Raw genomic sequence first — 17,810 nt, 5'->3', positions numbered from 1 at the left:
TTTAATTCCCTTGTCTTTTCTCTTTGTCATTGGCAGCAAAGCTCGAAGAAGTTGTAGTCAGGAGCTCAGGTGTTTTTGAAGGTTGAATTGTGTGTGGAACAAATGTGGGCTTTGCTAATTGAATGAAGGCATCTCATCACTTGGCGGTAAAAGTTCACATGTCATCTTTAGGATTTTCTGGATTATTTTGGCTCCACAAATGTCGACACCATTGTTGTCCCGCTTGTAGGAGGTGCATAAATCCCAAGTTGAGTAGGCTTGCCAAAAATGGGTTCCTTGATTGCATGGGATTTTGGGCTCTGACTTGTATTGAAGGCCTTTTGGAGATGGAATCTGTTGAGGCCTAAAAATGTCTCATGGCCCAATTGTCATACAAAGCCTTCATTCAAGCCCAAACACATGCCAAGGTGCAAGATCGAGAAGGAAATATATTTACAAACTTGCCACGCGACGGTAATTAAGCTAGACATTTTCACAAATGAAGCCATGTTCATGCCTATCCGTCACGCCAGACTTCTTCATGCTAGTCACTATTCATGCTAAACCTAAGTCACATTCTCGGTGCTTGTCAAGTGAGTTGTGGTGTAGATGATTACAGAAGGTTATTGGGCCTACGCAAAATCGGGGTTATGGAAGACTTTGGGCTACTTGAGAGCCTAGGGATCCAAGCCCATACCCTTGCATTTCACGTAGGCAATTGAGAAAGAACTAGCCTAGTTACCTTTTTCCTTAGCAAGCCAACCCTCTTAGTTATGACTAAACTAGATTCATGCATTAAATGTATGCTAAACCCAACAAGTCAAGCATTTATGTTGACTTTCTCTTCTCAGCTTGCATAGACAAACAATGTGTGAAAGTCATGGGGCGCACTACCAGAAGTAGCGCATACAAAAGGTCAGCCTAGGAAAGCCGCCCCTCGGGAAAAAGCAGACAGCAGGTTTCAAAAGTGCAGCTACCTACACCAAAAGGGGAATAGTATAAGGGTTAAGGAGAAAGGAATGGGAAGACTAAGCCACAAAGGGAGATTCCTTTGAAGCCTAAAGAAGAACCCTTCATCGACAAAAGGAGGGAGGAAAACATTAAGCATGGGGAGATATAGAAGGTAACACAGGGAGAGATAACCACCCAAGAAATAAACCCAGAGAGTTCCATTTAGCCCAGAAGTGTACTCCAAGCCTCTAAAATCGTCATTTATGCAACCATAGTAATTCTCACAGTCCTCCAATGAAGATCGCAGCCATTAGAAACCTTGTTATCACCCTAGGAAAACTTAAATCATCCAGCCAAGACCCCCATACAATCATGGAAATCTTTTCTCTCTTATGTAAAACCAATAATCTTCAAGCTTTCACACCACTCCTCACTTAAGCAAGTCATTATCTTGATCAATCATGCTATCTTCAAGTCATTGATATCGTTGGGGTATTTTCTAAGGCAAGCTAACTCTTTCGAGATATTATGGGACTTAGTAAGAATCCGAACCAAGGGAGACAAAAGGATGTTCTCAAAGCCTAAGTCCACCTCGACCTAAAAGTCCCCCAACAGAATCTAACTACCCATAAAATATATTTAACTTTAACTTAAGTAGATGATTAAATAAAAAGCCAGAGAACAATTATTTTGCAAACAAGAAAGAGAGAAAATCAGAGGAAATTATTCCCCCTCCCTAGTTTTCTTATTTGTTTGCCTTGTGAAGAGTTGATTGTCGTCTTTGTCATTGTTGTAGCGCCTCTAAGGTAAGAAAAAATAAAAATATATTTCCTTCAAGTGTAGCTCGGTTAGAGATACTGGTGCAATCGGTGGAGGCTGGGAGTTTCCAAGAGGTAGGCGCAGTTGGGAGCCACGAAACAATTTAGCATTCCTGGTAGTCGTGGTGCACGACGAGCAAGCATGAGCTGTGTCCTAAGAGGAGAAACACAATGGGCTTCAAGTGGATTGGACTTGAAATGCTTGTTTGGAGATTCTGGGCCCATGAGGATTGGGCTTCGAATTCAATTCGAGATGAGGCCTGGCACGCGAGGTGCTTGGTTACGGCCTGATGGGTTGCTTTTGAATCTTCAAGCATGGGTGATCATAAATGTGCTAAGGGCACCCTGGATAATAGTGGTAAGTAGGAGTCCAATTCTTCGACTGAGTTGTGTATCCCAATGAAGTTTCTCGAAGGTAAGCGAATTGCCTTACTCTTCCACTGCTTGCAATCCAGCGATGAGCTGCTCATAAGCCATCAGTTAAGCAAAAATCAATGACTTCCTCTAGTGCTTATATTGATTATATTACCGACCTATGGGTAATTAAGTCTTAGATCACCCAGATAGCAAAGATTTTCACTGTTCTTCGTTGTACATTGAGAAGTAGGTAGACCTACTATGTATATGTTGTGAGGTGAGAGATATGAGTGGTGTTAGATTACACACCTTATACTTGCGGTTAGAGGTTCTATTACTTTAGTGTGATTTAAAACTACATCTACGAGTGGTATTTTCCAGAGTGATTCCGACATAAGCTATAGGTAGAGTGTGCTACTACCGAGTAGAGCACATGTACGATTGATGAGTACACACTTTACTAGATTGTACCATTTTCTCAGCCTTTCTCTGAGGAGAAAAAGACAAAGAAGGTGATCTGAGGTTTTTGTCCGAGCATTTGAGACCTGTTATCTTTCAGGGGTTGTCGTAATACGCTCAGGCGATAGGTACATGCACAACAAAGCTCAATGAGGAGTGTAATGCACGATCGAATGAAGAGTAGAGAAAAAAAGCCTATTCAAAGGGGCATTCATCTTATGCATATTCTGGTGGAGCACGAAAGTAGTGTGGGTTTTGGTTTGGTAGGTCTTATGACCTTTCTCGCAAATGACAACATGGGCTTACACGAGGGGGCGATTTGTTTATGTAATGTCTAGTCTTAAGTGTTTGGCTTTTCTTGTCAAATATTGTAAGTGTACCACATGCTTGATTTAGTTTTAGACTACTTTGTCTAAGTATGGGATGTTGCTACTGGGATTAAGCGTTTAAGGATATGGCTTACCTCACTTTAAAGGTTTGTTCATGCATGTGCGTCTCATATCTCTATTTGTTTTGCATTCTGTTTAGTTTAATTTTGTAGTCAGTTTTGCACGCTGACTTTTAGCTGTTTATGGCACACGAATTAAGACAGCCCATATAGGTTGACTAACACCTTTCTGTTGGTAGTCAGTTTTTGGCCATTGATCTGCCTAGATCACTTTTGCAACCGACAAGTGTCTTTGGGATAAGTTGGCTAATGGAAAATCAGATTTCCTTGGGTATATTTGCTTTTAGGGTTGCATAATGTTCTTTGGGGATTTAGAAATAGAGTTGCTTTATGGCTTTGAGCTTACATCTTCTCCATTTATGAAACCCTAACTGCCAAACCTTTCTCATGCATTAACCACCCAATCATTGTCTATTAAGGTTGCAATTGTTTTAAGGTTTTGCATTAAAGTCTTGGTCTGATTTTAAGCTTTAAATTATGTTTTAGATTAAGCTTTTGGTTTCAAGTTAGATTTATCCTTTAACTGTTTGACTGGAAAATCTGACTGGTCAATTGAATCCATATTTCTTGTGCATATCATAAAATCATATCACATCATTGATTGTGTTGATCTCGGTGCCACAAGGTGATGAGTTCAAGAGGAGCTACCACTTCATGAAGACCAAAGAAGTCAATCTCGTGTAATGCAAGGTTGAACAAAGGTAAAGCTGTTCCATAGATAAGGTTTTAGGAATTGAGCTTGTGTGATCTTTGTATGAACCTTTGTTTACACTAATAAATTGGACTCAGTGAAGAGTCCCCGATTTTTTAACCCAGAGGTGAGTTTTTCCAGCCAAAAACATCTTGTATTCAAGTTATTGTTATTGTGTCACACGTCTCACATACACATACATGATAAATATATCTTTTGAACATTTAAATGGTATGAGCTCACAATCTGGCCCACTTAACACTAATAACTTCCAACGAATTGTAGCCTTGTTGACTAAGATAGTTTGTGGGATTAGAAATTGATAATTGAATCTTCAATTTATTGACTAACAAATTTATCTTAGTTGACTAGTGGGCTTGATTAGTCGGTCCAGCAGATTATAGTTTTTACTTATACGATATTTCACCTGCTATCAATTTCAGTTTACTTTTTGAGCGCTTGTTCTTCTTGTGGGAGTCACAATCGTTTTCGAGGAGATGCTTAGAGTGTCTTCAGTCGCAGACCATGTAGTTCTTATGGGGGAAGATAATATGTTCAGTCGTAGATGACCATAATACGATTTTGCTCACGTTGCGAATGTCGACAATCGAGCCTATGTAGGAATGAGTCTAAGGCGTGCTTTTACTGCGATCAGGTTGGCCACTTCATCAGGAATGCCCAAAGGTAGAAATTTTATTACGAGCAAATCAACAATTAGTGTTGGTGGCTTAGTTGCACTTTCAGTCCAGAGTAGGCCAGTTAGATTACCATTGGACTTGATTCAATACATGACTGGGCAGTAAAGTGGTAGAGACCCTAGAGGAGGTCCGCATAGATGATCCTAGAGAAGCAGAGCATGACATAAACAGTTCATTAAGAGTTACTAGAGTTAGTGCACTTTCCGCTTTAGGGGCTAAGGCAGAGCCTGACATGATCACATGCACATTGAGTTTAGGGAAGAAAACTATTTTTAAGGGGAGAAGAATGTGAAGTCCCGTCCCCAGATTTCATTATTTGATTTTCGTAATATACGTATTTTCGCGACTTTATTTTTTAGTTTCAACTTTAGTATTCCTTCGTGTATCTTGTTTGTATTTCTCACACCTCTATATCATAGTGTCATGTATCAAATCTTGTACGTATTTCAAATCCAGGCATTACATCGTTAGCCTAATTGACGAACATAAAAAAAAAGGGTGAGGGTGTTTGTCAGAGGGTTTGCGATCACTAAGTCAAAATTTGTTTGAGACAAACTATGAACTTGAGAAAGTTCTGAGCAGTAAGTGGCGATTATCAATTTTCACTTGCTATTTTATAGACTTAAACCCTAGCAGCCTACTGATTATAATTTGTTTGTAATAAAAAATTATAAACTGTTGTATGCATAATTTACTGAACAATTATGGAGGCCAGAAAGAGAGAAGGTGTGGCTTAGAGAAAGAATGAGAAAGATATGTAATTATGGGTGTGTTCTATTCCACCCCATTGTGCCTTTATTTATAGTAGTAGGGAAAGTTAATTCCCTACCCTTTAGGATTACAACTCTTAATAGGTAATCTACTCCTAATAGGAATATAAGAGATATCCCTAGATATACTACGATTTACACAATTACATTCCTAATCTAATAGGACTGCAACACTCCTCGTTGAGTGTGTAAATACTCAAGTAAATGGCGCATTAAGTCTTCAGTGATGAAGCAAGTATAGTTGATGAAGTTGTCGACACAATGAGCAAATGCAAGCCTCAAATCAACGGAAGAATGCATAAAAAGTAAAACTCACAAAACCTTGCTACGGTAAAACCCAAGGTAGGAGAAAAACCCATAGACTAAGGAGAAAAGTGAGAAGTTGCATTAAGTCAAAACTATACGTCTTTTGGACACAAGTAGAAGAGCTCACAAGGGTATAATCAGCCCAGGATAGGTGCCTCATTAAAACCTAGGTAAGTAGGAAAAACCCAGCGGGAAAGATGCTCCTAATCTTAGGGAAAAAAAGTATATTAAGATCAAGTGAGTATACTTCTGGATACTCCCCCTGAGTTTGACATAACTTCCAAATGAGAACTACAAGCATTGCATATGATAGTTAGGCATACCAATTCCTCAGACAACCTTCTGGAAAGTTGACTTCGGCAGTGACGTCGTATAGAGGTTGGCAAGGTTATCTACGATCAGTTTGCATGACTTCAATCTCTTGATGCTTTGCTGATGTAGATGTAGAAACAGTATGTCTTGGCGTTGACTTCGTTGATGTATCATGGCTTGGTCGGGTTGATACATGCAGCATAGTCTTCATGGATCATTGTTGGGACTCAACAATGGATGAAACCACAACAAGTACTTTGAATATGCTCAACAAGAACTCCTAACCATGTCTTACTTGTGGCGTAGTAAAGTGAGGTGAGTCTTGGAACGTTTCGAAGATTTAGCAACTAAGGTCATATCGTGGACCTCCAAGATATTACGATATCCTTAACGGTAAAGACATAATCATTTGGGGATTTTGCCTTGTGTGGGTTTGATAAGTAACCAGTGTCAGCATAACAAACAAGGCAAGCATCATTTCGAGGATCAGGGGGATTGGATCCGCTCAAGATGCGTTGGGATTGCCCATGTAGTACCTTTAGGGTCCATCTTTAATAGCAATTCAATAATTGTATGTAGGCGCGGTGCTGCATCATTACCAAGATCATCAGTGAAAGAGATGTCCTATCTAAATACGATGAGTTAAGTACAACGAAGCACAAAGGTGAACTTAGATATGGAATTTCGGATTCCATAACCTCTTCAAGGGTCGCATTTGCATATAACGTATGGACGATCAACGGTATACTCAAAAGTAACACATTCGAGGTGTAGTTCAACTGGTAGACCAAATTACCATCAGAACAATGCTTCAACTTCAGGTCAAGGCATAAACGAGTTTCCTAAGATCCTTTATCTCAAATTCCATCTTCAGGTGCGAGACAGTTTTCTTAAGCTCTTCCAGAGTCTTAGTGAGATTCGTGTTAACAACATAAATTGTAACTCTAGCAATTTGGAATAAGACTTCATATTTTAACACGTAAGAGCATAATTCATATCCTTGACTGATTAAATAATCACTTAGACGGGTATACCACATCCGTTGGATTGTAAGTGAACGCCTCAAAACGAGTTAAGAGGGTGTTTCGTGGTTTTGGAACTATTTGAACCAATCCATGTAATTTTTTAGGAACTTACATGTAAATCTCCGTATCTATATCTCCATGGAGAAAACACTAACCACATTTCATCATGTTGCTATCAATCACAGGGCGTTTGAGAGAAACCTTGTTTCGTAAGACGTGCATCATATCGCACTATTTCATTCATCTCATAACGCTTCCTTTCCCACTTGTAACATAATAGGGTTACCTTGGGCAGTGTAGAAACGACAGGTCCAATGCACACTTTGGTAAGGATTTTGACCTGGATTGTAACTTTAGTTATCCAATCAGTTATACGTTGTCACTTTAATCAACGAAACACAATTCGATATCGTCACTTTTCATTTATGTCGGTAGCTACCATATAAGTGAAAACATCATCGATGATAATCTCATTTCAATTCCATTTAGCTCATCCAAACTAGTATACTGGACCAAGAACTTTAAATCTCGGGAGAAATCCGGATTAATCTCATGAGATAGAAATGATTTGAGACAGCGATCGAGTTTAGATTCATTGTTGTGCCATGTTTTCCTCTTCTAAGGAAGTGAATCCTACGAATCGAATGATCTGTCGTGCTCTAGGCCAAGACAGATTGATTGGCTATCTGTCGGTGTACCAGACTGTCCAACAAGGGCGTCCAAACCGTCCAACAAGGGTGACACACCCTCCAGGGATGCTGACTCGACGTCCGCTGAGTACGTCTATCCTTGCAGGCATTTTTGCAGCTGGTATATGATATCGTCACTTTAGCTAGATCAAAGGAATGCATCTGGGGCAGCATTCTGAAAACTAGAATTCATCACACTTACTTATCACACTTGTGCTGTATGGGGATCGAGATGAGACATAGTGGGCAACGTCCACGCAAATTCGTGCCGTTCTCCGGGAACATTGACGTTCTTATCTCCCCCCTAACAGCAAGAAGATTGTCTCATTAAAGTGACAACCCACAAATAAATGGTAAAGAGATCGCATGAAAGGGCTCGAAGAGAGCTAGTGTGAAGGAGAATCATGATCGACAAAAGATACACATCCTTCTTTGAGGACCCAAGGTGGTACATTGTGGCGGCGCAACTTGGCACATGGAATGCCTACCCAAATGCGTAAATACGAAAATCATCAGGTTCATACCCAGTAACCAACTGTAACGTCATATAGGTTGGGTGGCAATGGGCCTTAAGGCGGACTAACATAACTGCGTACAAGGATTGCATAGCCCTAGGCAGAAACCGAAAACTTGGTATGTTTACCAAAATTCGGGCGATCATTTAAATTGCGCTTTATGATCACTAGGCAAGGCTATTTGGGGTGAATCATGGGAATTTGATGTTCAATTATAAACCCAAAATGACAAGCAATACTTTATCGAAAACTATCGATATAAACTCTCTGGCATTATCTAGTCTCCCGGACTTTATGGGATAAGTAGGGTGGTGAACCCTTAATCAGGCATGAGGTTTAGCAGAAATGTGTGTGGACAAACATGTGACCAGTTTGTCGATTCATCAACCAAAAACCATAAGTATTTATTTTGTTCGCATTTTGGTTGGATTAGTCCACATATATTCCCTTGAATCCACTGTAAAAAGAAAATCATGCCGTATCTTTGCGAGGAATGATATAGAAAATCAATTTTCTTCATGAGCATGCCTGGCAAAGTGTGCTTGTAGGCATAATATCCTTACTTCAGATAAGGAGATGCGTTGTAGCATCATTGTTCAACCTAAGTGTCCCAAAATGTCGTGCCAAAGCAAGTAAACTGCTTAATCACCAGGCTCCAGGCCATGTGGTGTATTCCCAATTGAGAGACAATCCATTAGCCCCAAATAAAAGCTTCAGGATCATTTTTTGAGGTGGTGCAAAGATATTTCACTCTATTTTCTTCAATGGTTTCATTTATGATCATTGTCATCTCGAATATCCTTAAAAACTCAATGACAGGGAGAATTTAAGGTCCCTTAAATGGTGATTCAATACCATTCATACAACGAGGAGTGTGCCAGTGCTCTTAATCAGGTTGGATAGACCTGAAGTCGTTGTTAGAGATGTGATTTAGCTGTAAAGTTAGTGTGCGTAGTACGCATTCATCCAGACAACTAACTTTCCCACTTTCCTATCTAATCACGTGTTTAATTGAATCGGTCACATGTATTAAGAAACATGATCCAATGAACTCATATTTCGAGGACAACATCAATAAGATTATCCATAACTAAAACATACACCAATCTTGAACCCAAGAACATGGAAAAATGTTCACAAAGTAAATGGTTTACTAAGGGGATTCGGCCAACAAGGCCATCCATGTCAAAATTCTACTCTTCTAACGATGTTTGGTGGAGCAAAATTAGTCTCACATATGGACTACTAGAATGGTACTCCTCAACAACATTGGTAGGGGCACGAATAGGTGCGTAACCAATGATTTATTCCATCAAGACAGAAGTAGATTTTGCAAGGTTAAGGTTTAGGAATACTATCCCTTATTCTTGAAGTTTTAGGTTTTAGGTACCAAGGATCACGCTTCGAGCATGATGCCACACCATGGTAGGCCCTGATTCTACCATATGTTGTAAAAACTAACTCGAAATTGGATTGTGAGAGAATATGCCATTTGGTGTATCCCTGCGGAAGCAGTGCATCACCATTCGGTAGGCTTTGACTGAACTAGGTCGAGCCATTCGGTATACTCCAGCCGAACTGAGTCTATATCGTTATCTCACGTTTGTGGTAGTAATCAAATCTGAGAATTTGGTGAACTTTCACTTTCTACACTATTGCTTCAGAAGTGAGTTAGAAACATGGAATGACGAGAAAAGTATTCTCCAGTCAAAATTTGATCAAATTTATAAACTTCAAAATTGTACTCATTCATCGATGTAATCATGGTGCGCTTCAGGCAATGTCTTTCATGATTAGACAGTCCGTAGGAGCAAGCCAAAGAGCCATGGAATCCTCGATCAGGATGTATTTCCATTTGTGATGCTTTGGGCACAAGTCTTCGAATGAAGATCATGGCGGAGGCTTATTCAGCTCTTCCTTGCCATTGTTGGTTACAATGGTTTCTCAGCTTCTTGATTGTCAAGTGGAGATTCACGTCTTGTACCCACATAAAGTGGTTTCTAATAGAAACATCCAAAGAAGGGAAATCGAACTTGTGATGGTTCGACAATCCACTAAATTTGGAAGGAACAAGATTATGATTGGTGCTATGGGAAGGAATCATCCATAAGCATCAAAGTTAGAACATTTGAGTTCTAAGACATGGTTTTCATGAAAAACGTTGGGTTTTCATGGGTGTATTGTTTTGTGAAAACTTTGGGTTTCAAAGGCACTAAATTTGAAACTATAGGTTCGATTTAGTTTATGAACATTTAGTTCATAAAAGAGAGGTTCCTGCAAGAACACAGAATGCAATATGCTGATTTAAGTGTAGTGGATTTGAGGTTCTTCGGGAATTCAAGTGTGAGCGCTTCGGGACTACGAAATGATGTCAACAGTTCAAAGAAAAGAAATAAAATATTGAATCGTTAATGTCCAAAAGTGGGCTTGAAGCCAATACTTTTGGATTAATTGTCAGATTAATGGACTGTAGGTCACTTTTAATTAATTCAATAGATCGGAACTATTTGGGGTCGATCGTAGAAGCAAAAATAATTATAACATTCGGGTTAAAATTATTTAAAATGCCAAAAATTAGCATTAGGTCGAAAAAAGAATGCAACCCAACATACTTTGGTTGGCTGCAATACACGAGCCTGCAAAAAATTACAAGCCTTTAGTTTCGGGTCATGGCTGCATGTGGTAGCAGGTCGAGAGAGCAGGGCCCAGCATGTTTTGGCTGGTAGTGGGCTGGGGAAACGCAGATGGGCAGCCCAGCGTGTAAAGCAAGCTGCAGGCTTGCAATTTTGGGACATAGGCTGTGTTAGAAAGAGCCAAGCTACAGAAAAGTTGTTGGAAGGGGGGCATACGGCTTAGGGTGAGCAAAAAGCCCAGCATGCACTGGTTTTTTTTTTTTTTTTTTTTTTGGGTCAAAGGTCACAGCCCAATACCAAGGACTCAGGCGACCTAGTTCAATATGAGAACAGCAAGCCGAAGCCTTGCAGTTGGAGCACGGGCCGAGTCCATTCAACAGGTTGCTTGTCAAAGGACAGAAGCCCAACGTGTGGGCTTTGGGTTCTGTACATATCAAATCCCAAAAGAATGTTGCTTGGTTCCCTTTTGTCTTCTCGGTTAGGGTTAAAAAAAAAAAAAAGCCCAAAATTGCCTTCTATTTTATTTTGTTTCTTTGACTCACAAATTCCACATAGCAAAAATTGCGTAATGCATGAAACAAATATATATATATATATATATATATATATATTGAAAAATATATGAAATATATACAATATATATATCGGAAGGTAAATATAAATGTAGGGGGTTCATACATCATGGGGAATGTTTTCATGCTTTAAGGTCGTTTCAAATATCTTACTTTATTTTAAGCATACTTGATTGGCAAAAAACAACAAAAGCCTTTAAATTTGTAGAAGATCCTCCTTGGAAAGCCGGAATTGCATCTTCAATGCGTTGTATCACGTTCAACACATAAAAATTGAATTGAATCAATAGCATGTAGATCAATTCAATAAAATAATTAATCATAAAAAGATGATTAAAAATGTAATACTCCCCTGATTGAAGATCAAACTCTTTTTAGCGCAGTGTCAAGAGCGTGCTGATAACGTGTTGCAGGCATAATTTACTGAACAATTATGAAGGCCAAAAAGAGAGAGAGGGTGCAGCATAGAGAGAGAATGAGAGAGATGTGTAATTGTGGGTGTGTTCTATTCCACCCCATTGTACCTTTATTTATAGTGTAGGGAAGGTTAATTCCTTACCCTTTAGGATTACAACTTTTAATAGGTAATTTACTCCTAAGGCCATCTCTAACTGAGGGCTGGCTAAAGGGCTCATTTTAGCCCTCTGACCCTCCTAGATTCTCCAAGATATTAATATTTTAATGAACAGTATAGGGCCATATTAGCCTCCGTCTCCAACTGAAGGCCAGAGGGTTCGTTTTAGCCCTGCCACAAAAAACCGTCTCCAACCGATGGCCAAAGGGCCAAACATAATTTATTATTTAAATTTAAAAACTACAACAACTTAAATTTAAAAACTACAACTTATATTTAAAAATTACAACTAAAATTTAAAAACGACAAATTAAATTTAAAAACTACAAACTAAATTCGAAAACAACATTAACTTAAATTTAAAAACTAAAACAACTTAAATTTAATATCCACAATCAACATCATCTTCATCATCCGCCATCGTGGGAGTATAGTCAAAGGTAAACAACTGTCGTCGGCTCATAATTTTTTTTTTTTTCCTATCAAAATAGGCTTACTCATTGGAGTGTAATTCGAAGTGTTCCTTTCCATATTCTTATCATCCATCTCTTCTTGTATTTATTTGGCCTGTTCTTCATGCCTACACTTCCTTTTTTCCGCCTCAAGGGCATTTTGCTCTACCAATAATCGTAATGAGGTTGCCACTTCATGTTGAGCAGTGTAATTATCATTTGCCTTGCCCTTTTCCTTCAACCTTCGCGCCTTGTTTCATCCCATAGTCCTAGGTATGGAACCTTCACCTGAAGACGGATTTTCTACCCTTTTTTGTTGAATGGTTGGAGATCCATCTTCATCCATATCTGCAGCTGAGGATGCAGTTTCGAACACCGGCGTATGAGCTCTCTGTGGTGGATCTTCAAATAACACCTACCCTTTACAAATTTACCAACAGCTGTGAAAGTGAAAGGGTTTCGAGCTGCTCTCCATATACAATTCCTCCGCTTGACGTACCTAGAAAAAAAATTAAATTAAATTAATTTATGAAATTAAATGTAATATAATTAAATATTTAAAATAAATTATGAAAACACTTACTTCGTTGTAGTAATTAACGCCGCTTTCATGTCTACTTGCGGCTGCTAACAATGCTTGATGCCATTTGTTCAAACTTGGCCAAAGATGTTTCTTCCATCTTGAAGAACAACTCTCGTGGTTTCGAATATTCACTGGAGTGGTGCCATCATAGAACTCTAAGTATTTTTTGGATACACAAGTCCAAACACCGTCATTTGTTTGACAATTCCCCCTCACACTATCTTCTGACACCCATCTATAAGTCTTGCAAAAAGATTCATCTTCTTTTCGGGTCCAAGTCCTACCTTTCATTGCAGAATAGGCCATTTCAAAATTATTAAAAAAATTGAAGGATAGATTTTTGAAAGAGGAAGGAAAATATGAGAATTGAAATGGTAGGAATGGTGAAAATTTTGTGAGGGATGGTTTAGGTATTTAAAGGAAAAAAAATAGAATTTTTTTTTTTTTTTTAAAAAGGGCCCAAAAAACCCTAAAAAAAAAAAAAATTTGAATCCAACAGTAACTAGCGCCAGCTAGCCGTTGGATTCAAAATTCTTTTTAAAAATTCTAACTGATAGGAAAATTGAATTTTTTGGCTAGCCCTCTAGCCCTCTCCGATTCCATGGGACCCTTTTTTTTAGCCCTTTAGCCTAGCCCTCAGTTGGAGACGATTTTCGGGCTATTTTCGGCCCTCTGGCCTTCTGGATCCTTCGGTTAGAGATGGCCTAATAGGAATATAAGAGATATCCCTAGATATACTATAATTTACACAATCACATTCCTAATCTAATAAGACTGCAACATAAACAACATTAATATTGTCTACTATCTAAAAATGATTTGGTTATTTATATTTTTTTGAAACTTTTCACCTTTTAAATTTTGCCTCTCCATTTTACAATTACTGATTTTGCCACTGCATACTACGTGATATCTTTTGGTTGGTCATGTATTTATGTTTCCGGGCCATACTCGATTGTACAATTGAGTATTGTTACCTACTGATTGTATTGTACCATCAAAATGTGGCCCCCAACATAACATTATTAAAGTGCTAAATATATATATATATATGTATATATATATATATATATATATTACATGGACCACGAGGAATAGGAGGTGTTCATATAATTTTATAATTTCCTTATCAACTCGTCAACTTTATATTATTTTATAATTTCCTGCACAACTTAATAGTTCTAGAGAGTATGCGTGCCACTTGTGCACGTTATTTCTTCTCCTACATGAATCGTATAAGATCATCTTAACACCCATGAGTCATGACTAATCTAACCTGCATTTATTTTAATTGCGTATTATCATATTCAAGAAGGATTATTCTCTTGCTCATGTTTTTATTACATAAATTCATTATGTATCAACCTTTGAGATAAATCTTTTCATCCATTCAAAGTCTTGATCAACCGTCATTTCGTACTATAATTTAGTGGTATTCTTCTTCACTTATAAGTGAAAAGTCTTATGTTCGATTTTCGTCTAAATGAGTTTGAACCACATTATTATCAGCTCATTGTGAGATTAAGCCTACCTTCTCTCACATAGTGTAGATAATATCTTTTTGTTAAAAAAAAAGTCTTGATCAACCAATGCCCTTGGAGTTAAATTAAGTGGTGAGAAAAAAAAAAAAACACTAAGAATAGGCTAGATCGCGAATTCCTTTCCGTTTGTGAGAGAGCAAGGGGGTTTTCTTTGGGATGTCTTAGAACCCCTTGGCTTTTCAATATTCTGGTCACTGATGTTAATGTTTCTGTTCGCTTTTGATCATTAATAGAATTCGTTTATCGTTAATAATAATAATAATAATAATAATAATAATAATAATAATAATAATAATAATAATAATAATAATAATGTTGATCTAGTAATTACAAAAATAAATAAATAATGAATTTAAAAGGACCCAATATTTATAAGAGAAAATTTGATTATTGGTCTTTAGACTTTGATCTAAAAAAAAATGTTAGTACCCTTCTCACTTTTTCCCATGCTTAAAATTTCACTATTTTTCTTCACTTGTCAGTATAATTAAAATTTTAATTGGTTAACCAAAAAGTAATTAAATTTTTAGCTTTGCAAGCTAGTAGAATACACATGACATTGCCAGGAGAGGTAGAAATGTCTTTGTGAATCTTCCCAACCTTTAGAAGGGTAGACTACCGTGGCGAAGCCACTAGTTGGTCCCCTTCTGAAAAAAAAAAAAAAAAAAAAAGGTAACAAGATGAGAAATATTGAGGAGACTCTTTCAAAATGGCACTCTCCATAGACTGTCTACCACATCACAATTCAATATTAATTTATGTGCCAACATTATAAAATATAGTGTAAAAAATATGAGGTGGCAGAGATTTCACGCAAAGTCCCAACTTTTGAGAGTCTCTGTATCATTTCCTTGTATCTGATTAGAAATTTGGTTAATAAATTATAATTATGTGGCTTTTCTAACTTCAATCTAAAATAAAAGGGTTTTTTTTTTTTTTTTTTTTGGGGTACACAAACGATATTATATATATATATATATATATATATATTAAAGGAATGGGGGGACTAAGCCTGACAATGAGCTAGTAATAATATGGTTCAAATTCATCTTTGGCAATAATCGAACCTACGGCTGTCACTTACAAGTGAAGAAGAATATTACTAAACTGTAGTACTATGTGGCAAAAAAAAAAAAATAAATAAATAAATACTCTATATTGTGATAAGGTCAGACTATACAATCTTTATCCATTAGATTGACAAGTAAATAGAAAAGCAGCTTTTGAATTCCGGTCCTATAACATCACGCTCTAATGAATCTAATCGAGCTACATCTCATACAAAGTTGATGTCCAAATTAGTAAATGACTTTGTGTAGACGACAAGATGGGGGTTTAAGGTTCGTTCAATATTACTCAAAATGCCATTGACCCAATATGGCAACATGCCTTCAATCCCCAGATTCACGCATATTTAATTACTCCTATTTGATAATGCATGCCTTTGTTTGGATTATTTGAATATTTCTTGCTGCTGCAAATGTAAAAATCCTCGGATAACTCTATGTTCGTCGATCTCAATTTTTTAATTTATTAAGTGTTGGGGACTTTTAGGTTGAGTTAGACTTCAACTTTGGTGGACACTTTTTTTTTTCCTGCTTCGTTTGCGTACAGACTTCTGGGATGTCTCAAAAGAATTAGTGTGTCTTAAGTATTTCGATTAGATCAATGACTTGAAGATAACGTGAATAGGCAAATACTAACTTGCATAAACGAGGTGTGGTGTGTAAGCTAGAAGTTTATTAGTTTAGCATTAGAGAGAATTTGCACATTTGCATGATCATGGAGTCTAGGTTTCCTAAAGTTCTAAGGATGTTCTTATTGACCGAGGAAATTCAAAGGAAACCTAAAAGAACCCTTAAAATCAGAGATGAAGCCTGAGATTTATATGAGGGGGCATCCTCAAACAATAAAGTCACAATTAAAAATCTTAAGAATTATTAAACAAAACACTTATATGTTAATCCATAAAGTTTTTCATATAAAACACTTAAAATCACTGTTGGCAAAGTCAGTCATATTGATACCAATTAACATATAGGGTTCATATGTAATTTGGAAAATTTATAGAATAAAATCTCAAAATTAGAAAGCTATACTAAGCCCAAAACGAATTAACGATGTAAAGTTATATAAAATACCTTGTGGAGTAAAAATTTTTGTGTTGCATTTGATACTTGATGAGTTGAACTCAGCTGTTTATGAAATCCCAAATTTAATTGAGTTGGTTGAAGGGGGAGGAGAAGAATTTGGAGAAGACAAGGAGAAGAATCTAGAAGTAGGGTTAGGAAACAGGGGAGCCACAATTAAAATAATTATTAATTTAATTTGCATCACGTAGGGCATTGGGGAGGCAAAACGGTATAATTATTTTAATGGTCTACCCATTTTTTTAAGGAAAACTAATGAAAAGTTAAAAATAAAAAAACTTTAGTTTTAATGAAAAAAGACAAATGAAGGTGTAGTGAATAGCACCAGGGAGTGCTTTGTTAAAACTTCTATTTTTTAATTGTAGTGTAATTAGGACTGGTCATTGGGATTCAAAACTATACCAAGTTTAAAATAAATAAATAAACTAAGTGGGGGCATCCGCCCCCTAGGCCCATAGCGCGTCCATGCTTAAAATTCTAGGGTGGTGATTTCCCCAAGGATTCAAGGTTGCTTGCACTTAAAGAAGGATTTCCATGCTTGGTGCGATGCAATTATGAGTCTTCTCCCTCCTTTTTCTCTCTCAGTTCTATCCTCTTTTGCATTGAGTTGATCCTTCCCTTTTATAAGTGAAGGGTATCTTTCTTGAGTTTCCCTAGAGAATCATTTAGTTTCTCTACTTCTTCTTGTTTTGGCTAAGTCTTCCTCTCTCTTTCCTCCAGTGTAGCTACGACTTTCCTTTTTAGTGTAACATTGATGAACACCTCTCCTCTCATGAAGACTGCATTGCACGCTCTACACATATCGCCCTCTTCCCTGGTCAGCTTTCCACAGGCACTACTTTTGGCAACACACCTCCTTATTTTCCATCATCATTCTTCTACGTGAGTTAGTAAAATTAAAAAAAAAAAAAAAGATTCCTTCCCTCTTTATTAATGGAGGCTCTACACTAGGCTTTCACGTGAACTTGAGGCTCTGAATTCCGGTTTCTTCCTAACTGGGCTAGTTGGTTAACTAAAGGAAAGGGAAACTTAATATGTTTTCTTCCAAACTTACCTAATTGGAATTCAAGGATTGTGGGCTAGATCTTTGGTGCTCCCAAGCAATCCAAGTCCCCCACAATCTTGATTCCACATAGGTCCGATAAACTTCCATAACTGTCTACACCACGATCCACTCGACATGCCCCAAGACTTGACTTGGACTTATGTGAGCATGTATCATAGTTAGCATGATTTTGTACATGACAGCAATGTCGTGGCAATGATTGGCATGGGGAATATGCATGG

Source organism: Pyrus communis, chromosome 6, assembly GCF_963583255.1.
Source record: "Pyrus communis chromosome 6, drPyrComm1.1, whole genome shotgun sequence".
NCBI lineage: Eukaryota > Viridiplantae > Streptophyta > Magnoliopsida > Rosales > Rosaceae > Pyrus > Pyrus communis.
This window is presented reverse-complemented; position numbering follows the sequence as displayed.